Source organism: Pseudophryne corroboree, unplaced genomic scaffold (assembly GCF_028390025.1).
Source record: "Pseudophryne corroboree isolate aPseCor3 unplaced genomic scaffold, aPseCor3.hap2 scaffold_2558, whole genome shotgun sequence".
In the NCBI taxonomy this organism is placed as follows: domain Eukaryota; kingdom Metazoa; phylum Chordata; class Amphibia; order Anura; family Myobatrachidae; genus Pseudophryne; species Pseudophryne corroboree.
Window position 1 is genome coordinate 15,964 of NW_026969218.1, and position 22,451 is coordinate 38,414.

The following is a 22,451-nucleotide window of genomic DNA, read 5'->3' on the forward strand; positions in this document are numbered from 1 at the left end:
AGTGATGGCAGGAGACTTCAACTGCACCATGGAGGAGGATGGACGCAGCACCAGCAACTCTACCAAGCTTGATGTGACGTCTAAACTGCTCATAGAAATGGTGACCGAAGCATCACTGCGGGACGCTATGGGCTCCATGGGGTCCGGCTCCGTGAATTTTACATGGAGCCGCCCCGATGGCTCTGTGCGTTCCCGCATTGACTTTGTGTTTACCTCTAGAGCAGTGAAGCAGACGAGGCATTCTATGGTCCCCTGCTTCTTCTCAGACCACAGGGCCATTCTCTTCCAAGGAGTCCTGGGCAGCGGTTTTTCACCTGGCCCAGGCTCCTGGAAGTTGAATTGCGCCCTACTGGAAAGAGAGGAGGTGCTGGCGGAGCTGAAGGATGCCTACATCACATGGAAAAATGACAAATGTTATTTTGAATGTATGAGCGACTGGTGGGAATATGCTAAGGCTAACATTCGCAGTTTCTTTCAGGTTAAAGGGAGACAACAGGCGTGCGACCGAAAGAGGAACTTCAAGAGACTGCAGAGAAATTTGCAGTCCCTGCTGGACCTCCAACGGTGCGGCTGGGACGTGAGAGACGAGCTGGATGAGACCAAAGAGGGCCTGAAAGGGCACTTTGAGGAGGAATCCAGACGTATCGTCTTCCGTTCCAAGGTGGAGAACCTTGAGAAGGACGAGAAGTCAAATTCTTTCTTTTTCAGGAAACTCCACTCTGGCCACACGCCCCTGACTGAGCTGCGAGATGAGACCGGCATCCCCAGACAGGGGAAGGAGGGCGTGATGAAAGTCGTCCGCGACTATTACAGCGACCTCTACTCCCCTAAGACTACAGACAGCGAGGAGGCTGATAAGTTCCTGTCAGGTATCACTAACACAATTGATCCTGCAGGTAAAGCCGCCCTGGATGCTCCCTTGGCGTTGGAGGAGTTGCACTCTGCCGCCAGATCCTTTAGGCAGGGCAGGACCCCGGGCAGTGATGGTCTCCCAGCAGAGCTCTATGTAGCGCTGTGGGACCTCATTGGACCGGACCTGCTCGAGCTGTACGGGGAGATGGTGGTGGAGGGCAAAATGCCCCCATCGCTGAGGGAGGGAATGATCACGATCTTGTATAAGCGTAAGGGGGAGAGATGTGAGCTGAAAAATTGGAGGCCCATCTCTCTCTTAAACGTGGACTACAAGATCCTCGCCAAGGTGCTCGCCAACAGGCTGAAGGCTGTCATCGGACAGATCATTCACCCGGACCAGACCTGCGCCATTCCTGGTCGCAGGATTGCAGACAGCCTCGCCCTCCTCAGAGACACGGTCCATTACATCAAGGATCGGAACGTTCACGCGGCCCTGGTCAGTCTTGACCAGGAGAAGGCCTTCGATCGTGTCTCACATGAGCTGATGGGCAGGGTTCTGCATAAATTTGGCCTCGGTAAAATGTTTTGTACGTATGTTAACCTGATGTACCTTGATATCCACAGCTCGGTGCTGGTGAACGGCTGGAAGACTGACCCCTTTTCCATCTTGTCCGGGGTCAGACAAGGCTGCCCTCTTTCACCTCTTCTTTTTGTTTGTGTTATAGAGCTTATGGCTGTATGCATCAGACGGAACCCAGAGATCAGAGGGATCGCCGCACCGGGTCGTGACCGACGAGAGGCCAAGTGTTCGCTGTACATGGATGACGTCACTGTCTTCTGCGCAGACCAGCGTTCGGTGACAGCACTCGTCCAGACCTGCGAGAACTTCGGCCGAGCCTCAGGGGCTAAAGTCAACTGCGGGAAGTCAGAGGCTATGCTCTTCGGAAAGTGGCACCTGTCATCCTCTGCACCATTTCCTTTCACCATCAAGCCCGACTTCATCAAGATCCTGGGAGTCTGGTTCGGCGGTGAGGGTGCAGCCCTGAGATGTTGGGAAGAGAGACTGGCGACTGTTCGACAAAAGATTGGATTGTGGAGCCTCAGAGAACTTACCATCGAGGGGAAATCACTTGTGCTGCGCAACGAGATTCTTCCCGTTCTGCAGTACACCGCGCAGGCCTGGCCACCACTGGCAACCGTCTGCAGGGCCACCACAAGGGCAGTGTTTCACTTCATCTGGGGCTCCAAGATGGACAGAGTAAAGCGGTCAGTTATGTACAAGGAGCCCCTCAAGGGTGGAAAGGGTATTCCGGATATCCCAACCATGCTTCGAGCCTTCTTCGTGTGTAACTGCATCCGAAGGACAATGTACGAGAACTTGAACGATTCGGCAGGAAACTCTATGTCCCGTTTCTTCCTCCTGCCTCTTTGGAGGAATCTCGGCTGGGACAAATGGGACAGCTCCATCCCTTACAACTGGAACACCCCGTGGTTCTACCTGGACGTGTCCAAGTTCGTGAGGGAACACCAACTGGAGGGAGTTAAACCTGACTTATGGAAACCGAAGACCATCTACAAGCTCATCAGAGCTAAAGACGATTTGGAGCCGATTCCGGGGCTCCCTTCAGCGACTGCCAAACAGGTCTGGGAGAATGTGGCCTCTAAAAGGCTCACAAACAGACACAAAGACCTGTCGTGGATGGCCATCCAGGGGGGCCTGCCCCTCCGGTCATTCATGCACTCCCGGAACCTGTGCAGGTACAGACATTGCCCCAGGTGCATCATACACGAGGAAACATCTATGCACCTGTTTTGGGACTGTGCCTGGGCCCAGTTGTTGTTGGACGCCCTGGAAAACGAACTGAAAAACTCTGTGCCAAGGAACTGTCTCACGTACCATTCGGTACTCTACGGACTATTCCCTGGCACCCACACCGTTGGGGCGATCCAGGAAGCCTGGCGCCTTATGAACAGTGTTAAGGACGCTTCGTGGCTTGCCAGGAACCGCCTCATTCTGAGGAGGGAGAGGATGTCTATCCAGGACTGTTGCAGGCTGGTTCACAGCTTGCTCAGAGACTATTCCACCATGGACAGCCCTGAGGAAGAAGAGGACTAAAACCCCCCTTTTTCTGCCCCTCTCCCCTTGTCCGAACCGAAGATGAGACTTTGGGACCGTGGCCCCTGCCCCCTCACTCACAATGTCTGTTGTTTTATTGATGTCTTCTATTTATTGCCCTCCCCCTTATATGTGTCTGTCTTTTCAATAAAGCTTCGGGCCTGTGATTCACCCTCCCTCACCCCCCTACCCTCCACACCCATAGCCTTAATTACTGTTGTGTTATTGTATCGTCTAATTGCATAGTGCAGCCTGAGAACTACGGTGTAGGCTACAGGCCCGCGCCGTAGTTCTTCGACTGCACTATACAGTCTGCATCTGTGCTGTGTTTTGGCCTGTGCTGCGACACGGCACTTATGTTTGTCAATGTTACCGTCTGTTTTTTGCAACTTTATACCAATAAAGACGCTTTTTCAATCAAAAAATCTGTTCTTATCAGTTTAATATCTGATACGCCCCCTATCTGGGGGCCATATATTAAATGGATTTTTAGAACAGGGAGATGGAAGAAGAGCTTGCTCTGTCCACTCCACGCATTGACCCGGTATTGCAGTACCTCCGGGACCGGTGCACCTTTCCTATTCTGTATTCCAAAAATAGATGAATGCTGACTTCTCAGCTTATTCCCCAGGATTTGCAATGTTTTTTTGCCTGCTGCATTGATCAACTCTTGGATTTTGTAAGCATGCTTTTTATACTGTGTCAAAATTGTATTCAATCTTTGCTGTCTATTAAAATGTTACAATGGATGAATAAAAGCACCTGTGAACTACTGTGTGGAGTCTTATTTAGCGTCTACTTCTTGTCTCCATTGAATTCCCTCCTTCTGCACAAGACAAATTGAAACAGTTGATCAGCATTTGGATGTGAGGCCTACGTAGGCCTAATTCTTGAATGCAAACTAAGTACGAACGAAGAAGCCTTACCTCTTCGAAATGAATTCCTACATTTTTAACTTACTATCATGATCATCCTTTCGGCTGGTCTTTTCGACCTGTTCATGTTTGGAACTAATTTTTATTTTTGTGGCGGTGGTGTCCACGCTGGTTGCAGGAGGTGTGGATAGTTGCTGTTACAGGCACTAAAGGCACAAGCTCTGCAGTATGTGTATATGCTGCATCCATCTCCTGGTGTGTGTCTCCCTCAAGTGGATGTCAGTTAGCAAGCCAAGCAAATGCAGTCCATACAGCCAAGCACATTGTGACATCACGTGTGTCGCATAATGATGACATCACATGTGTCGCATCATGATGACATCATAGAGTGTGCATCATGATGACTTCACAGAGCCCTCACACTGTAGTGAAAAATTGAAATCTGCCTGCCAGGATGAACGGGTTGGTTGAAACAATCCAGATTTTAGAGACAGGAGGTTCAAGGCAGCCAGGGAACCTTCCATTGCAGAATGAATGTCCCACTGCTTAAGTGATGAAGTGCAAGTGCATAGCATTGTGTCAATGTGATAATAAGCACGGAGCCAGCAGGGACAGACGGGACGGGCGGCAGACGTCTGGTGGGTGTGGTTGTCGGAGGCGGACCAAATGCAAATGATTGTGCATCAGCCAGCCAGTCAGTCAGTCAAGCAGCCAGCAAGACAGGAGAGGAGAGAAAACTCACGATGCAGGAGTGAGTGATGGAATGTGGTTGCGCGCGCCTGGGTGACTGCCTGCTTGTCAGTCCGGACTTCTCCTTCCTTCCTCCTCTTCTTTGCTGTCGCCGCCGCCGCCAACAAAAGTCAAGTCAATCTGCAGATAGTGTGAGCGTGCGTTGGGGAGGGTGATTCTCCATGATGGATTGTAGATCCTGTTTCGGTTGCGCCGGTCCCTCAGCCCACATTCGGGTTATCGCTTCTCGGCCTTTTGGCTAAGATCAAGTGTAGTATCTGTTCTTATCAGTTTAATATCTGATACGCCCCCTATCTGGGGGCCATATATTAAATGGATTTTTAGAACAGGGAGATGGAAGAAGAGCTTGCTCTGTCCACTCCACGCATTGACCCGGTATTGCAGTACCTCCGGGACCGGTGCACCTTTCCTATTCTGTATTCCAAAAATAGATGAATGCTGACTTCTCAGCTTATTCCCCAGGATTTGCAATGTTTTTTTGCCTGCTGCATTGATCAACTCTTGGATTTTGTAAGCATGCTTTTTATACTGTGTCAAAATTGTATTCAATCTTTGCTGTCTATTAAAATGTTACAATGGATGAATAAAAGCACCTGTGAACTACTGTGTGGAGTCTTATTTAGCGTCTACTTCTTGTCTCCATTGAATTCCCTCCTTCTGCACAAGACAAATTGAAACAGTTGATCAGCATTTGGATGTGAGGCCTACGTAGGCCTAATTCTTGAATGCAAACTAAGTACGAACGAAGAAGCCTTACCTCTTCGAAATGAATTCCTACATTTTTAACTTACTATCATGATCATCCTTTCGGCTGGTCTTTTCGACCTGTTCATGTTTGGAACTAATTTTTATTTTTGTGGCGGTGGTGTCCACGCTGGTTGCAGGAGGTGTGGATAGTTGCTGTTACAGGCACTAAAGGCACAAGCTCTGCAGTATGTGTATATGCTGCATCCATCTCCTGGTGTGTGTCTCCCTCAAGTGGATGTCAGTTAGCAAGCCAAGCAAATGCAGTCCATACAGCCAAGCACATTGTGACATCACGTGTGTCGCATAATGATGACATCACATGTGTCGCATCATGATGACATCATAGAGTGTGCATCATGATGACTTCACAGAGCCCTCACACTGTAGTGAAAAATTGAAATCTGCCTGCCAGGATGAACGGGTTGGTTGAAACAATCCAGATTTTAGAGACAGGAGGTTCAAGGCAGCCAGGGAACCTTCCATTGCAGAATGAATGTCCCACTGCTTAAGTGATGAAGTGCAAGTGCATAGCATTGTGTCAATGTGATAATAAGCACGGAGCCAGCAGGGACAGACGGGACGGGCGGCAGACGTCTGGTGGGTGTGGTTGTCGGAGGCGGACCAAATGCAAATGATTGTGCATCAGCCAGCCAGTCAGTCAGTCAAGCAGCCAGCAAGACAGGAGAGGAGAGAAAACTCACGATGCAGGAGTGAGTGATGGAATGTGGTTGCGCGCGCCTGGGTGACTGCCTGCTTGTCAGTCCGGACTTCTCCTTCCTTCCTCCTCTTCTTTGCTGTCGCCGCCGCCGCCAACAAAAGTCAAGTCAATCTGCAGATAGTGTGAGCGTGCGTTGGGGAGGGTGATTCTCCATGATGGATTGTAGATCCTGTTTCGGTTGCGCCGGTCCCTCAGCCCACATTCGGGTTATCGCTTCTCGGCCTTTTGGCTAAGATCAAGTGTAGTATCTGTTCTTATCAGTTTAATATCTGATACGCCCCCTATCTGGGGGCCATATATTAAATGGATTTTTAGAACAGGGAGATGGAAGAAGAGCTTGCTCTGTCCACTCCACGCATTGACCCGGTATTGCAGTACCTCCGGGACCGGTGCACCTTTCCTATTCTGTATTCCAAAAATAGATGAATGCTGACTTCTCAGCTTATTCCCCAGGATTTGCAATGTTTTTTTGCCTGCTGCATTGATCAACTCTTGGATTTTGTAAGCATGCTTTTTATACTGTGTCAAAATTGTATTCAATCTTTGCTGTCTATTAAAATGTTACAATGGATGAATAAAAGCACCTGTGAACTACTGTGTGGAGTCTTATTTAGCGTCTACTTCTTGTCTCCATTGAATTCCCTCCTTCTGCACAAGACAAATTGAAACAGTTGATCAGCATTTGGATGTGAGGCCTACGTAGGCCTAATTCTTGAATGCAAACTAAGTACGAACGAAGAAGCCTTACCTCTTCGAAATGAATTCCTACATTTTTAACTTACTATCATGATCATCCTTTCGGCTGGTCTTTTCGACCTGTTCATGTTTGGAACTAATTTTTATTTTTGTGGCGGTGGTGTCCACGCTGGTTGCAGGAGGTGTGGATAGTTGCTGTTACAGGCACTAAAGGCACAAGCTCTGCAGTATGTGTATATGCTGCATCCATCTCCTGGTGTGTGTCTCCCTCAAGTGGATGTCAGTTAGCAAGCCAAGCAAATGCAGTCCATACAGCCAAGCACATTGTGACATCACGTGTGTCGCATAATGATGACATCACATGTGTCGCATCATGATGACATCATAGAGTGTGCATCATGATGACTTCACAGAGCCCTCACACTGTAGTGAAAAATTGAAATCTGCCTGCCAGGATGAACGGGTTGGTTGAAACAATCCAGATTTTAGAGACAGGAGGTTCAAGGCAGCCAGGGAACCTTCCATTGCAGAATGAATGTCCCACTGCTTAAGTGATGAAGTGCAAGTGCATAGCATTGTGTCAATGTGATAATAAGCACGGAGCCAGCAGGGACAGACGGGACGGGCGGCAGACGTCTGGTGGGTGTGGTTGTCGGAGGCGGACCAAATGCAAATGATTGTGCATCAGCCAGCCAGTCAGTCAGTCAAGCAGCCAGCAAGACAGGAGAGGAGAGAAAACTCACGATGCAGGAGTGAGTGATGGAATGTGGTTGCGCGCGCCTGGGTGACTGCCTGCTTGTCAGTCCGGACTTCTCCTTCCTTCCTCCTCTTCTTTGCTGTCGCCGCCGCCGCCAACAAAAGTCAAGTCAATCTGCAGATAGTGTGAGCGTGCGTTGGGGAGGGTGATTCTCCATGATGGATTGTAGATCCTGTTTCGGTTGCGCCGGTCCCTCAGCCCACATTCGGGTTATCGCTTCTCGGCCTTTTGGCTAAGATCAAGTGTAGTATCTGTTCTTATCAGTTTAATATCTGATACGCCCCCTATCTGGGGGCCATATATTAAATGGATTTTTAGAACAGGGAGATGGAAGAAGAGCTTGCTCTGTCCACTCCACGCATTGACCCGGTATTGCAGTACCTCCGGGACCGGTGCACCTTTCCTATTCTGTATTCCAAAAATAGATGAATGCTGACTTCTCAGCTTATTCCCCAGGATTTGCAATGTTTTTTTGCCTGCTGCATTGATCAACTCTTGGATTTTGTAAGCATGCTTTTTATACTGTGTCAAAATTGTATTCAATCTTTGCTGTCTATTAAAATGTTACAATGGATGAATAAAAGCACCTGTGAACTACTGTGTGGAGTCTTATTTAGCGTCTACTTCTTGTCTCCATTGAATTCCCTCCTTCTGCACAAGACAAATTGAAACAGTTGATCAGCATTTGGATGTGAGGCCTACGTAGGCCTAATTCTTGAATGCAAACTAAGTACGAACGAAGAAGCCTTACCTCTTCGAAATGAATTCCTACATTTTTAACTTACTATCATGATCATCCTTTCGGCTGGTCTTTTCGACCTGTTCATGTTTGGAACTAATTTTTATTTTTGTGGCGGTGGTGTCCACGCTGGTTGCAGGAGGTGTGGATAGTTGCTGTTACAGGCACTAAAGGCACAAGCTCTGCAGTATGTGTATATGCTGCATCCATCTCCTGGTGTGTGTCTCCCTCAAGTGGATGTCAGTTAGCAAGCCAAGCAAATGCAGTCCATACAGCCAAGCACATTGTGACATCACGTGTGTCGCATAATGATGACATCACATGTGTCGCATCATGATGACATCATAGAGTGTGCATCATGATGACTTCACAGAGCCCTCACACTGTAGTGAAAAATTGAAATCTGCCTGCCAGGATGAACGGGTTGGTTGAAACAATCCAGATTTTAGAGACAGGAGGTTCAAGGCAGCCAGGGAACCTTCCATTGCAGAATGAATGTCCCACTGCTTAAGTGATGAAGTGCAAGTGCATAGCATTGTGTCAATGTGATAATAAGCACGGAGCCAGCAGGGACAGACGGGACGGGCGGCAGACGTCTGGTGGGTGTGGTTGTCGGAGGCGGACCAAATGCAAATGATTGTGCATCAGCCAGCCAGTCAGTCAGTCAAGCAGCCAGCAAGACAGGAGAGGAGAGAAAACTCACGATGCAGGAGTGAGTGATGGAATGTGGTTGCGCGCGCCTGGGTGACTGCCTGCTTGTCAGTCCGGACTTCTCCTTCCTTCCTCCTCTTCTTTGCTGTCGCCGCCGCCGCCAACAAAAGTCAAGTCAATCTGCAGATAGTGTGAGCGTGCGTTGGGGAGGGTGATTCTCCATGATGGATTGTAGATCCTGTTTCGGTTGCGCCGGTCCCTCAGCCCACATTCGGGTTATCGCTTCTCGGCCTTTTGGCTAAGATCAAGTGTAGTATCTGTTCTTATCAGTTTAATATCTGATACGCCCCCTATCTGGGGGCCATATATTAAATGGATTTTTAGAACAGGGAGATGGAAGAAGAGCTTGCTCTGTCCACTCCACGCATTGACCCGGTATTGCAGTACCTCCGGGACCGGTGCACCTTTCCTATTCTGTATTCCAAAAATAGATGAATGCTGACTTCTCAGCTTATTCCCCAGGATTTGCAATGTTTTTTTGCCTGCTGCATTGATCAACTCTTGGATTTTGTAAGCATGCTTTTTATACTGTGTCAAAATTGTATTCAATCTTTGCTGTCTATTAAAATGTTACAATGGATGAATAAAAGCACCTGTGAACTACTGTGTGGAGTCTTATTTAGCGTCTACTTCTTGTCTCCATTGAATTCCCTCCTTCTGCACAAGACAAATTGAAACAGTTGATCAGCATTTGGATGTGAGGCCTACGTAGGCCTAATTCTTGAATGCAAACTAAGTACGAACGAAGAAGCCTTACCTCTTCGAAATGAATTCCTACATTTTTAACTTACTATCATGATCATCCTTTCGGCTGGTCTTTTCGACCTGTTCATGTTTGGAACTAATTTTTATTTTTGTGGCGGTGGTGTCCACGCTGGTTGCAGGAGGTGTGGATAGTTGCTGTTACAGGCACTAAAGGCACAAGCTCTGCAGTATGTGTATATGCTGCATCCATCTCCTGGTGTGTGTCTCCCTCAAGTGGATGTCAGTTAGCAAGCCAAGCAAATGCAGTCCATACAGCCAAGCACATTGTGACATCACGTGTGTCGCATAATGATGACATCACATGTGTCGCATCATGATGACATCATAGAGTGTGCATCATGATGACTTCACAGAGCCCTCACACTGTAGTGAAAAATTGAAATCTGCCTGCCAGGATGAACGGGTTGGTTGAAACAATCCAGATTTTAGAGACAGGAGGTTCAAGGCAGCCAGGGAACCTTCCATTGCAGAATGAATGTCCCACTGCTTAAGTGATGAAGTGCAAGTGCATAGCATTGTGTCAATGTGATAATAAGCACGGAGCCAGCAGGGACAGACGGGACGGGCGGCAGACGTCTGGTGGGTGTGGTTGTCGGAGGCGGACCAAATGCAAATGATTGTGCATCAGCCAGCCAGTCAGTCAGTCAAGCAGCCAGCAAGACAGGAGAGGAGAGAAAACTCACGATGCAGGAGTGAGTGATGGAATGTGGTTGCGCGCGCCTGGGTGACTGCCTGCTTGTCAGTCCGGACTTCTCCTTCCTTCCTCCTCTTCTTTGCTGTCGCCGCCGCCGCCAACAAAAGTCAAGTCAATCTGCAGATAGTGTGAGCGTGCGTTGGGGAGGGTGATTCTCCATGATGGATTGTAGATCCTGTTTCGGTTGCGCCGGTCCCTCAGCCCACATTCGGGTTATCGCTTCTCGGCCTTTTGGCTAAGATCAAGTGTAGTATCTGTTCTTATCAGTTTAATATCTGATACGCCCCCTATCTGGGGGCCATATATTAAATGGATTTTTAGAACAGGGAGATGGAAGAAGAGCTTGCTCTGTCCACTCCACGCATTGACCCGGTATTGCAGTACCTCCGGGACCGGTGCACCTTTCCTATTCTGTATTCCAAAAATAGATGAATGCTGACTTCTCAGCTTATTCCCCAGGATTTGCAATGTTTTTTTGCCTGCTGCATTGATCAACTCTTGGATTTTGTAAGCATGCTTTTTATACTGTGTCAAAATTGTATTCAATCTTTGCTGTCTATTAAAATGTTACAATGGATGAATAAAAGCACCTGTGAACTACTGTGTGGAGTCTTATTTAGCGTCTACTTCTTGTCTCCATTGAATTCCCTCCTTCTGCACAAGACAAATTGAAACAGTTGATCAGCATTTGGATGTGAGGCCTACGTAGGCCTAATTCTTGAATGCAAACTAAGTACGAACGAAGAAGCCTTACCTCTTCGAAATGAATTCCTACATTTTTAACTTACTATCATGATCATCCTTTCGGCTGGTCTTTTCGACCTGTTCATGTTTGGAACTAATTTTTATTTTTGTGGCGGTGGTGTCCACGCTGGTTGCAGGAGGTGTGGATAGTTGCTGTTACAGGCACTAAAGGCACAAGCTCTGCAGTATGTGTATATGCTGCATCCATCTCCTGGTGTGTGTCTCCCTCAAGTGGATGTCAGTTAGCAAGCCAAGCAAATGCAGTCCATACAGCCAAGCACATTGTGACATCACGTGTGTCGCATAATGATGACATCACATGTGTCGCATCATGATGACATCATAGAGTGTGCATCATGATGACTTCACAGAGCCCTCACACTGTAGTGAAAAATTGAAATCTGCCTGCCAGGATGAACGGGTTGGTTGAAACAATCCAGATTTTAGAGACAGGAGGTTCAAGGCAGCCAGGGAACCTTCCATTGCAGAATGAATGTCCCACTGCTTAAGTGATGAAGTGCAAGTGCATAGCATTGTGTCAATGTGATAATAAGCACGGAGCCAGCAGGGACAGACGGGACGGGCGGCAGACGTCTGGTGGGTGTGGTTGTCGGAGGCGGACCAAATGCAAATGATTGTGCATCAGCCAGCCAGTCAGTCAGTCAAGCAGCCAGCAAGACAGGAGAGGAGAGAAAACTCACGATGCAGGAGTGAGTGATGGAATGTGGTTGCGCGCGCCTGGGTGACTGCCTGCTTGTCAGTCCGGACTTCTCCTTCCTTCCTCCTCTTCTTTGCTGTCGCCGCCGCCGCCAACAAAAGTCAAGTCAATCTGCAGATAGTGTGAGCGTGCGTTGGGGAGGGTGATTCTCCATGATGGATTGTAGATCCTGTTTCGGTTGCGCCGGTCCCTCAGCCCACATTCGGGTTATCGCTTCTCGGCCTTTTGGCTAAGATCAAGTGTAGTATCTGTTCTTATCAGTTCACGCTGACTGACGGTGCTACCTTGTTTCTTGGACCGACAATTGTCCTTCTCAGGGCTAAGCTGCACCCGGGCCGAGAAGCCAGAAAAATCGAAAGCCGAGACTGCGAGGAGAAGGAGAAGATCGCTTGAAGAGGGTGAAGATTTGCATCGCTCCCCAGCTACAGCAGAGGGTTAGACTTGTTTGCTCTGCCCTCTGGAGAAGACACCCCCCCTCCGCCAGCAAGACTGCGTGGAGAAAAGGGACTTCGCCGGAGAAGCTCTGCAGCGCCCCCTACCTGCACTGGAGGGTTAGACTTGCTGGCTCTGCCCTCTGAAGCGACCGACCGCCTCTCCTCCTCTCGACGACAGCGCTGATCCTCCGCCCCGCCTTCTACGCCAAAGGACCCGTGAGTATGGCCACCGCTGCCCCAGCCGCCGCTGTTCCAGCCCCCGCTGCTCCAGCCCCAGCTGCTCCAGCCTCTGCCTCCACTCCGGCCACCCTCGCCAAGAAGAGCCAGGCCAAGACGGCGAAAAAAACCGCCAAAGCCCCCACCGGATCGGCCGCACCCAGCGCCACAACCCCTGCAGCAACACCGCCAGCGGCACCCACCCAGGCGAGCACCAAAGACAAACCGTCCCTGGAGCCCTGGATGAGATTCACCGTGGTGATGAAGTTGAAGGAGGTGGATGGACGGATGCCGGACATGACAGTGGAGACCTTTGGGAAGAAGATGATCCTGGACCAGGGCTTCTCGACCGCTGAAACCCTCAGCATCCAGAATTACCTGAAGGGGATCTTCTACGTCACCTTCGCCTCCCTTGCCATCTGCAAGAGGTACTGGGAGGCAGTGAAATCGGCGAGACCCGAATCCCCTTTCTCCCGCTTTGTGGGCAATTGCCCTATTCAAAGAGAGGAAAGGCGGGTGACGGTTTCAATGAGGAACCCACACACGCCCATCAAGGACATTGTCACCTTCCTCAGCCGGTTCTGTACCGTCAAGAAGGACCCCACAAGGGTTCTGGATGGGAACAGCTTCTGGACTGGAAAGTGGGCTGTGATCGTCGTCCTGCAAAAGGACACCTCGTGCCCAGAAGGAGTCAAGCACCTCCCACAGTGCTTCTCCCTGGGGGGATCTCAAGGACTTCTCCACTACGCCGACCAGCCACGCAACTGCAGGAAGTGCGGCGGGACGGGCCACGTGATGAAGGACTGCAAGGTCCCGGCATGCAAGAATTGCCACATGGCCAGCCATGAGACCAAAGACTGCCCCACGAGGAAAACCTGCAACCTGTGCGGCAAAGTGGACCACGTCTACAGGGACTGCCCGAGTAGGTCGAGAACCTACTCAGCTGTGGTGACCGGACGTGCCAACCCTGCCCTCAAGCTGCTGCCCTCTGCTACGCAGAAGGAAAAGAAACCGCAGGAGGGTAAGAAACCTGTCAAACCCACCCCCCTCCCATCCTCCCTCACCACCTCCCTACCCATCTCCACCAGCCCACCCCCTGCGACAGTGACTCCCATCCCTACCACTGTCGCAACCCTCCCTGACCCCTCCTCCGACTCTCCTACCCAGCCCATTGTCTCTCCCAACCCAGCCACCCCTGCCCCACCTGACCTTTCTTCCCAGGAAGATTTCCCCGCCCTCCCCTCCCCTCTTACTCCAACTGCAGGTGCCGAGAAGACACGGAACTGTAAGAGGAAGGAGCTCGACAGCCCGTCTGCGGACTCCGAATCCTCTAAGAAACTGGCGGTCGAGCTGACCCCACTGGAAGAAGAAATGGAGGAGCTGGCGGAGGCATTCAGCAGGGAGGAGGAGGAGGAGCTGGATGCCAACGCCGACGCCTTACTCGACCGGATACTGGGAGACTGCTCGCCGCTACCCGAGCAAGGGAACCTGGCATCCGATGCCGAGGAAGCCCCGCCCGACGGAGTGGTAACGTAAATGTAGAACTGTTGCCTAACCTCTCTTTTTTCCCCAACTAATGGCGTCATTTTCAATTTTCACCATTAATGTGAGGAGTATTAAGGATAAGCTTAGAAGACAGTCTGTGTTTACTTTCCTAGATAGTCAGAAATGTGATGTGTACATGTTGCAGGAATGCTCTCTTCCTTTCTCCAGGTCCTACAAACATCTGGGCAGGCAGTGGTCTCACGGCGCCTCCTATTGGTCCGGTGGGGGTGAGTGTAAGTCTGCAGGGGTCGCCATTCTTATCAGGGGGAGCCTCTTCACGCTAGATTCTGTTCAGGAGCTCGTCTGCGGCAGATTGCTGATCGTAGACGGCTCCTGGGCAGGTGAGCCTATCAGGCTTATCTGCGTGTACGCCCCCCCTTTCAAGAATGAGCGCTTGGAGCTTTTCCAGACCCTGCGACCGCAGCTCGCAACCACTAGGGCGGTAGTGATGGCAGGAGACTTCAACTGCACCATGGAGGAGGATGGACGCAGCACCAGCAACTCTACCAAGCTTGATGTGACGTCTAAACTGCTCATAGAAATGGTGACCGAAGCATCACTGCGGGACGCTATGGGCTCCATGGGGTCCGGCTCCGTGAATTTTACATGGAGCCGCCCCGATGGCTCTGTGCGTTCCCGCATTGACTTTGTGTTTACCTCTAGAGCAGTGAAGCAGACGAGGCATTCTATGGTCCCCTGCTTCTTCTCAGACCACAGGGCCATTCTCTTCCAAGGAGTCCTGGGCAGCGGTTTTTCACCTGGCCCAGGCTCCTGGAAGTTGAATTGCGCCCTACTGGAAAGAGAGGAGGTGCTGGCGGAGCTGAAGGATGCCTACATCACATGGAAAAATGACAAATGTTATTTTGAATGTATGAGCGACTGGTGGGAATATGCTAAGGCTAACATTCGCAGTTTCTTTCAGGTTAAAGGGAGACAACAGGCGTGCGACCGAAAGAGGAACTTCAAGAGACTGCAGAGAAATTTGCAGTCCCTGCTGGACCTCCAACGGTGCGGCTGGGACGTGAGAGACGAGCTGGATGAGACCAAAGAGGGCCTGAAAGGGCACTTTGAGGAGGAATCCAGACGTATCGTCTTCCGTTCCAAGGTGGAGAACCTTGAGAAGGACGAGAAGTCAAATTCTTTCTTTTTCAGGAAACTCCACTCTGGCCACACGCCCCTGACTGAGCTGCGAGATGAGACCGGCATCCCCAGACAGGGGAAGGAGGGCGTGATGAAAGTCGTCCGCGACTATTACAGCGACCTCTACTCCCCTAAGACTACAGACAGCGAGGAGGCTGATAAGTTCCTGTCAGGTATCACTAACACAATTGATCCTGCAGGTAAAGCCGCCCTGGATGCTCCCTTGGCGTTGGAGGAGTTGCACTCTGCCGCCAGATCCTTTAGGCAGGGCAGGACCCCGGGCAGTGATGGTCTCCCAGCAGAGCTCTATGTAGCGCTGTGGGACCTCATTGGACCGGACCTGCTCGAGCTGTACGGGGAGATGGTGGTGGAGGGCAAAATGCCCCCATCGCTGAGGGAGGGAATGATCACGATCTTGTATAAGCGTAAGGGGGAGAGATGTGAGCTGAAAAATTGGAGGCCCATCTCTCTCTTAAACGTGGACTACAAGATCCTCGCCAAGGTGCTCGCCAACAGGCTGAAGGCTGTCATCGGACAGATCATTCACCCGGACCAGACCTGCGCCATTCCTGGTCGCAGGATTGCAGACAGCCTCGCCCTCCTCAGAGACACGGTCCATTACATCAAGGATCGGAACGTTCACGCGGCCCTGGTCAGTCTTGACCAGGAGAAGGCCTTCGATCGTGTCTCACATGAGCTGATGGGCAGGGTTCTGCATAAATTTGGCCTCGGTAAAATGTTTTGTACGTATGTTAACCTGATGTACCTTGATATCCACAGCTCGGTGCTGGTGAACGGCTGGAAGACTGACCCCTTTTCCATCTTGTCCGGGGTCAGACAAGGCTGCCCTCTTTCACCTCTTCTTTTTGTTTGTGTTATAGAGCTTATGGCTGTATGCATCAGACGGAACCCAGAGATCAGAGGGATCGCCGCACCGGGTCGTGACCGACGAGAGGCCAAGTGTTCGCTGTACATGGATGACGTCACTGTCTTCTGCGCAGACCAGCGTTCGGTGACAGCACTCGTCCAGACCTGCGAGAACTTCGGCCGAGCCTCAGGGGCTAAAGTCAACTGCGGGAAGTCAGAGGCTATGCTCTTCGGAAAGTGGCACCTGTCATCCTCTGCACCATTTCCTTTCACCATCAAGCCCGACTTCATCAAGATCCTGGGAGTCTGGTTCGGCGGTGAGGGTGCAGCCCTGAGATGTTGGGAAGAGAGACTGGCGACTGTTCGACAAAAGATTGGATTGTGGAGCCTCAGAGAACTTACCATCGAGGGGAAATCACTTGTGCTGCGCAACGAGATTCTTCCCGTTCTGCAGTACACCGCGCAGGCCTGGCCACCACTGGCAACCGTCTGCAGGGCCACCACAAGGGCAGTGTTTCACTTCATCTGGGGCTCCAAGATGGACAGAGTAAAGCGGTCAGTTATGTACAAGGAGCCCCTCAAGGGTGGAAAGGGTATTCCGGATATCCCAACCATGCTTCGAGCCTTCTTCGTGTGTAACTGCATCCGAAGGACAATGTACGAGAACTTGAACGATTCGGCAGGAAACTCTATGTCCCGTTTCTTCCTCCTGCCTCTTTGGAGGAATCTCGGCTGGGACAAATGGGACAGCTCCATCCCTTACAACTGGAACACCCCGTGGTTCTACCTGGACGTGTCCAAGTTCGTGAGGGAACACCAACTGGAGGGAGTTAAACCTGACTTATGGAAACCGAAGACCATCTACAAGCTCATCAGAGCTAAAGACGATTTGGAGCCGATTCCGGGGCTCCCTTCAGCGACTGCCAAACAGGTCTGGGAGAATGTGGCCTCTAAAAGGCTCACAAACAGACACAAAGACCTGTCGTGGATGGCCATCCAGGGGGGCCTGCCCCTCCGGTCATTCATGCACTCCCGGAACCTGTGCAGGTACAGACATTGCCCCAGGTGCATCATACACGAGGAAACATCTATGCACCTGTTTTGGGACTGTGCCTGGGCCCAGTTGTTGTTGGACGCCCTGGAAAACGAACTGAAAAACTCTGTGCCAAGGAACTGTCTCACGTACCATTCGGTACTCTACGGACTATTCCCTGGCACCCACACCGTTGGGGCGACCCAGGAAGCCTGGCGCCTTATGAACAGTGTTAAGGACGCTTCGTGGCTTGCCAGGAACCGCCTCATTCTGAGGAGGGAGAGGATGTCTATCCAGGACTGTTGCAGGCTGGTTCACAGCTTGCTCAGAGACTATTCCACCATGGACAGCCCTGAGGAAGAAGAGGACTAAAACCCCCCTTTTTCTGCCCCTCTCCCCTTGTCCGAACCGAAGATGAGACTTTGGGACCGTGGCCCCTGCCCCCTCACTCACAATGTCTGTTGTTTTATTGATGTCTTCTATTTATTGCCCTCCCCCTTATATGTGTCTGTCTTTTCAATAAAGCTTCGGGCCTGTGATTCACCCTCCCTCACCCCCCTACCCTCCACACCCATAGCCTTAATTACTGTTGTGTTATTGTATCGTCTAATTGCATAGTGCAGCCTGAGAACTACGGTGTAGGCTACAGGCCCGCGCCGTAGTTCTTCGACTGCACTATACAGTCTGCATCTGTGCTGTGTTTTGGCCTGTGCTGCGACACGGCACTTATGTTTGTCAATGTTACCGTCTGTTTTTTGCAACTTTATACCAATAAAGACGCTTTTTCAATCAAAAATCTGTTCTTATCAGTTTAATATCTGATACGCCCCCTATCTGGGGGCCATATATTAAATGGATTTTTAGAACAGGGAGATGGAAGAAGAGCTTGCTCTGTCCACTCCACGCATTGACCCGGTATTGCAGTACCTCCGGGACCGGTGCACCTTTCCTATTCTGTATTCCAAAAATAGATGAATGCTGACTTCTCAGCTTATTCCCCAGGATTTGCAATGTTTTTTTGCCTGCTGCATTGATCAACTCTTGGATTTTGTAAGCATGCTTTTTATACTGTGTCAAAATTGTATTCAATCTTTGCTGTCTATTAAAATGTTACAATGGATGAATAAAAGCACCTGTGAACTACTGTGTGGAGTCTTATTTAGCGTCTACTTCTTGTCTCCATTGAATTCCCTCCTTCTGCACAAGACAAATTGAAACAGTTGATCAGCATTTGGATGTGAGGCCTACGTAGGCCTAATTCTTGAATGCAAACTAAGTACGAACGAAGAAGCCTTACCTCTTCGAAATGAATTCCTACATTTTTAACTTACTATCATGATCATCCTTTCGGCTGGTCTTTTCGACCTGTTCATGTTTGGAACTAATTTTTATTTTTGTGGCGGTGGTGTCCACGCTGGTTGCAGGAGGTGTGGATAGTTGCTGTTACAGGCACTAAAGGCACAAGCTCTGCAGTATGTGTATATGCTGCATCCATCTCCTGGTGTGTGTCTCCCTCAAGTGGATGTCAGTTAGCAAGCCAAGCAAATGCAGTCCATACAGCCAAGCACATTGTGACATCACGTGTGTCGCATAATGATGACATCACATGTGTCGCATCATGATGACATCATAGAGTGTGCATCATGATGACTTCACAGAGCCCTCACACTGTAGTGAAAAATTGAAATCTGCCTGCCAGGATGAACGGGTTGGTTGAAACAATCCAGATTTTAGAGACAGGAGGTTCAAGGCAGCCAGGGAACCTTCCATTGCAGAATGAATGTCCCACTGCTTAAGTGATGAAGTGCAAGTGCATAGCATTGTGTCAATGTGATAATAAGCACGGAGCCAGCAGGGACAGACGGGACGGGCGGCAGACGTCTGGTGGGTGTGGTTGTCGGAGGCGGACCAAATGCAAATGATTGTGCATCAGCCAGCCAGTCAGTCAGTCAAGCAGCCAGCAAGACAGGAGAGGAGAGAAAACTCACGATGCAGGAGTGAGTGATGGAATGTGGTTGCGCGCGCCTGGGTGACTGCCTGCTTGTCAGTCCGGACTTCTCCTTCCTTCCTCCTCTTCTTTGCTGTCGCCGCCGCCGCCAACAAAAGTCAAGTCAATCTGCAGATAGTGTGAGCGTGCGTTGGGGAGGGTGATTCTCCATGATGGATTGTAGATCCTGTTTCGGTTGCGCCGGTCCCTCAGCCCACATTCGGGTTATCGCTTCTCGGCCTTTTGGCTAAGATCAAGTGTAGTATCTGTTCTTATCAGTTTAATATCTGATACGCCCCCTATCTGGGGGCCATATATTAAATGGATTTTTAGAACAGGGAGATGGAAGAAGAGCTTGCTCTGTCCACTCCACGCATTGACCCGGTATTGCAGTACCTCCGGGACCGGTGCACCTTTCCTATTCTGTATTCCAAAAATAGATGAATGCTGACTTCTCAGCTTATTCCCCAGGATTTGCAATGTTTTTTTGCCTGCTGCATTGATCAACTCTTGGATTTTGTAAGCATGCTTTTTATACTGTGTCAAAATTGTATTCAATCTTTGCTGTCTATTAAAATGTTACAATGGATGAATAAAAGCACCTGTGAACTACTGTGTGGAGTCTTATTTAGCGTCTACTTCTTGTCTCCATTGAATTCCCTCCTTCTGCACAAGACAAATTGAAACAGTTGATCAGCATTTGGATGTGAGGCCTACGTAGGCCTAATTCTTGAATGCAAACTAAGTACGAACGAAGAAGCCTTACCTCTTCGAAATGAATTCCTACATTTTTAACTTACTATCATGATCATCCTTTCGGCTGGTCTTTTCGACCTGTTCATGTTTGGAACTAATTTTTATTTTTGTGGCGGTGGTGTCCACGCTGGTTGCAGGAGGTGTGGATAGTTGCTGTTACAGGCACTAAAGGCACAAGCTCTGCAGTATGTGTATATGCTGCATCCATCTCCTGGTGTGTGTCTCCCTCAAGTGGATGTCAGTTAGCAAGCCAAGCAAATGCAGTCCATACAGCCAAGCACATTGTGACATCACGTGTGTCGCATAATGATGACATCACATGTGTCGCATCATGATGACATCATAGAGTGTGCATCATGATGACTTCACAGAGCCCTCACACTGTAGTGAAAAATTGAAATCTGCCTGCCAGGATGAACGGGTTGGTTGAAACAATCCAGATTTTAGAGACAGGAGGTTCAAGGCAGCCAGGGAACCTTCCATTGCAGAATGAATGTCCCACTGCTTAAGTGATGAAGTGCAAGTGCATAGCATTGTGTCAATGTGATAATAAGCACGGAGCCAGCAGGGACAGACGGGACGGGCGGCAGACGTCTGGTGGGTGTGGTTGTCGGAGGCGGACCAAATGCAAATGATTGTGCATCAGCCAGCCAGTCAGTCAGTCAAGCAGCCAGCAAGACAGGAGAGGAGAGAAAACTCACGATGCAGGAGTGAGTGATGGAATGTGGTTGCGCGCGCCTGGGTGACTGCCTGCTTGTCAGTCCGGACTTCTCCTTCCTTCCTCCTCTTCTTTGCTGTCGCCGCCGCCGCCAACAAAAGTCAAGTCAATCTGCAGATAGTGTGAGCGTGCGTTGGGGAGGGTGATTCTCCATGATGGATTGTAGATCCTGTTTCGGTTGCGCCGGTCCCTCAGCCCACATTCGGGTTATCGCTTCTCGGCCTTTTGGCTAAGATCAAGTGTAGTATCTGTTCTTATCAGTTTAATATCTGATACGCCCCCTATCTGGGGGCCATATATTAAATGGATTTTTAGAACAGGGAGATGGAAGAAGAGCTTGCTCTGTCCACTCCACGCATTGACCCGGTATTGCAGTACCTCCGGGACCGGTGCACCTTTCCTATTCTGTATTCCAAAAATAGATGAATGCTGACTTCTCAGCTTATTCCCCAGGATTTGCAATGTTTTTTTGCCTGCTGCATTGATCAACTCTTGGATTTTGTAAGCATGCTTTTTATACTGTGTCAAAATTGTATTCAATCTTTGCTGTCTATTAAAATGTTACAATGGATGAATAAAAGCACCTGTGAACTACTGTGTGGAGTCTTATTTAGCGTCTACTTCTTGTCTCCATTGAATTCCCTCCTTCTGCACAAGACAAATTGAAACAGTTGATCAGCATTTGGATGTGAGGCCTACGTAGGCCTAATTCTTGAATGCAAACTAAGTACGAACGAAGAAGCCTTACCTCTTCGAAATGAATTCCTACATTTTTAACTTACTATCATGATCATCCTTTCGGCTGGTCTTTTCGACCTGTTCATGTTTGGAACTAATTTTTATTTTTGTGGCGGTGGTGTCCACGCTGGTTGCAGGAGGTGTGGATAGTTGCTGTTACAGGCACTAAAGGCACAAGCTCTGCAGTATGTGTATATGCTGCATCCATCTCCTGGTGTGTGTCTCCCTCAAGTGGATGTCAGTTAGCAAGCCAAGCAAATGCAGTCCATACAGCCAAGCACATTGTGACATCACGTGTGTCGCATAATGATGACATCACATGTGTCGCATCATGATGACATCATAGAGTGTGCATCATGATGACTTCACAGAGCCCTCACACTGTAGTGAAAAATTGAAATCTGCCTGCCAGGATGAACGGGTTGGTTGAAACAATCCAGATTTTAGAGACAGGAGGTTCAAGGCAGCCAGGGAACCTTCCATTGCAGAATGAATGTCCCACTGCTTAAGTGATGAAGTGCAAGTGCATAGCATTGTGTCAATGTGATAATAAGCACGGAGCCAGCAGGGACAGACGGGACGGGCGGCAGACGTCTGGTGGGTGTGGTTGTCGGAGGCGGACCAAATGCAAATGATTGTGCATCAGCCAGCCAGTCAGTCAGTCAAGCAGCCAGCAAGACAGGAGAGGAGAGAAAACTCACGATGCAGGAGTGAGTGATGGAATGTGGTTGCGCGCGCCTGGGTGACTGCCTGCTTGTCAGTCCGGACTTCTCCTTCCTTCCTCCTCTTCTTTGCTGTCGCCGCCGCCGCCAACAAAAGTCAAGTCAATCTGCAGATAGTGTGAGCGTGCGTTGGGGAGGGTGATTCTCCATGATGGATTGTAGATCCTGTTTCGGTTGCGCCGGTCCCTCAGCCCACATTCGGGTTATCGCTTCTCGGCCTTTTGGCTAAGATCAAGTGTAGTATCTGTTCTTATCAGTTTAATATCTGATACGCCCCCTATCTGGGGGCCATATATTAAATGGATTTTTAGAACAGGGAGATGGAAGAAGAGCTTGCTCTGTCCACTCCACGCATTGACCCGGTATTGCAGTACCTCCGGGACCGGTGCACCTTTCCTATTCTGTATTCCAAA

The 22,451-nt window shown here is 49.8% G+C and overlaps 10 non-coding genes and 1 pseudogene across 10 annotated transcripts; all 11 read left to right on the top strand.

Annotated features, from left to right (window-relative positions):
* The first annotated feature begins 3,361 nt into the window (after positions 1–3,361).
* LOC135012548 (U2 spliceosomal RNA) lies at positions 3,362–3,546 on the top strand. The gene has a single exon (XR_010211489.1). It is a non-coding gene; the product is annotated as a U2 spliceosomal RNA (small nuclear RNA).
* Positions 3,547–4,811: 1,265 nt separating this feature from the next.
* Positions 4,812–5,002, top strand: LOC135012530 (U2 spliceosomal RNA). Its single transcript, XR_010211471.1, has one exon. It is a non-coding gene; the product is annotated as a U2 spliceosomal RNA (small nuclear RNA).
* A 1,265-nt stretch (positions 5,003–6,267) lies between these two features.
* Positions 6,268–6,458, top strand: LOC135012531 (U2 spliceosomal RNA). The gene has a single exon (XR_010211472.1). It is a non-coding gene; the product is annotated as a U2 spliceosomal RNA (small nuclear RNA).
* Positions 6,459–7,723: 1,265 nt separating this feature from the next.
* Positions 7,724–7,914, top strand: LOC135012532 (U2 spliceosomal RNA). Its single transcript, XR_010211473.1, has one exon. It is a non-coding gene; the product is annotated as a U2 spliceosomal RNA (small nuclear RNA).
* Positions 7,915–9,179: 1,265 nt separating this feature from the next.
* LOC135012533 (U2 spliceosomal RNA) lies at positions 9,180–9,370 on the top strand. The gene has a single exon (XR_010211474.1). It is a non-coding gene; the product is annotated as a U2 spliceosomal RNA (small nuclear RNA).
* Positions 9,371–10,635: 1,265 nt separating this feature from the next.
* On the top strand, positions 10,636–10,826 carry LOC135012534 (U2 spliceosomal RNA). Its single transcript, XR_010211475.1, has one exon. It is a non-coding gene; the product is annotated as a U2 spliceosomal RNA (small nuclear RNA).
* A 1,265-nt stretch (positions 10,827–12,091) lies between these two features.
* Positions 12,092–12,196, top strand: LOC135012551 (U2 spliceosomal RNA; annotated as a pseudogene).
* Positions 12,197–17,882: 5,686 nt separating this feature from the next.
* LOC135012549 (U2 spliceosomal RNA) lies at positions 17,883–18,066 on the top strand. Its single transcript, XR_010211490.1, has one exon. It is a non-coding gene; the product is annotated as a U2 spliceosomal RNA (small nuclear RNA).
* A 1,265-nt stretch (positions 18,067–19,331) lies between these two features.
* On the top strand, positions 19,332–19,522 carry LOC135012535 (U2 spliceosomal RNA). The gene has a single exon (XR_010211476.1). It is a non-coding gene; the product is annotated as a U2 spliceosomal RNA (small nuclear RNA).
* A 1,265-nt stretch (positions 19,523–20,787) lies between these two features.
* On the top strand, positions 20,788–20,978 carry LOC135012537 (U2 spliceosomal RNA). The gene has a single exon (XR_010211478.1). It is a non-coding gene; the product is annotated as a U2 spliceosomal RNA (small nuclear RNA).
* A 1,265-nt stretch (positions 20,979–22,243) lies between these two features.
* Positions 22,244–22,434, top strand: LOC135012538 (U2 spliceosomal RNA). The gene has a single exon (XR_010211479.1). It is a non-coding gene; the product is annotated as a U2 spliceosomal RNA (small nuclear RNA).
* Positions 22,435–22,451: the final 17 nt, after the last annotated feature.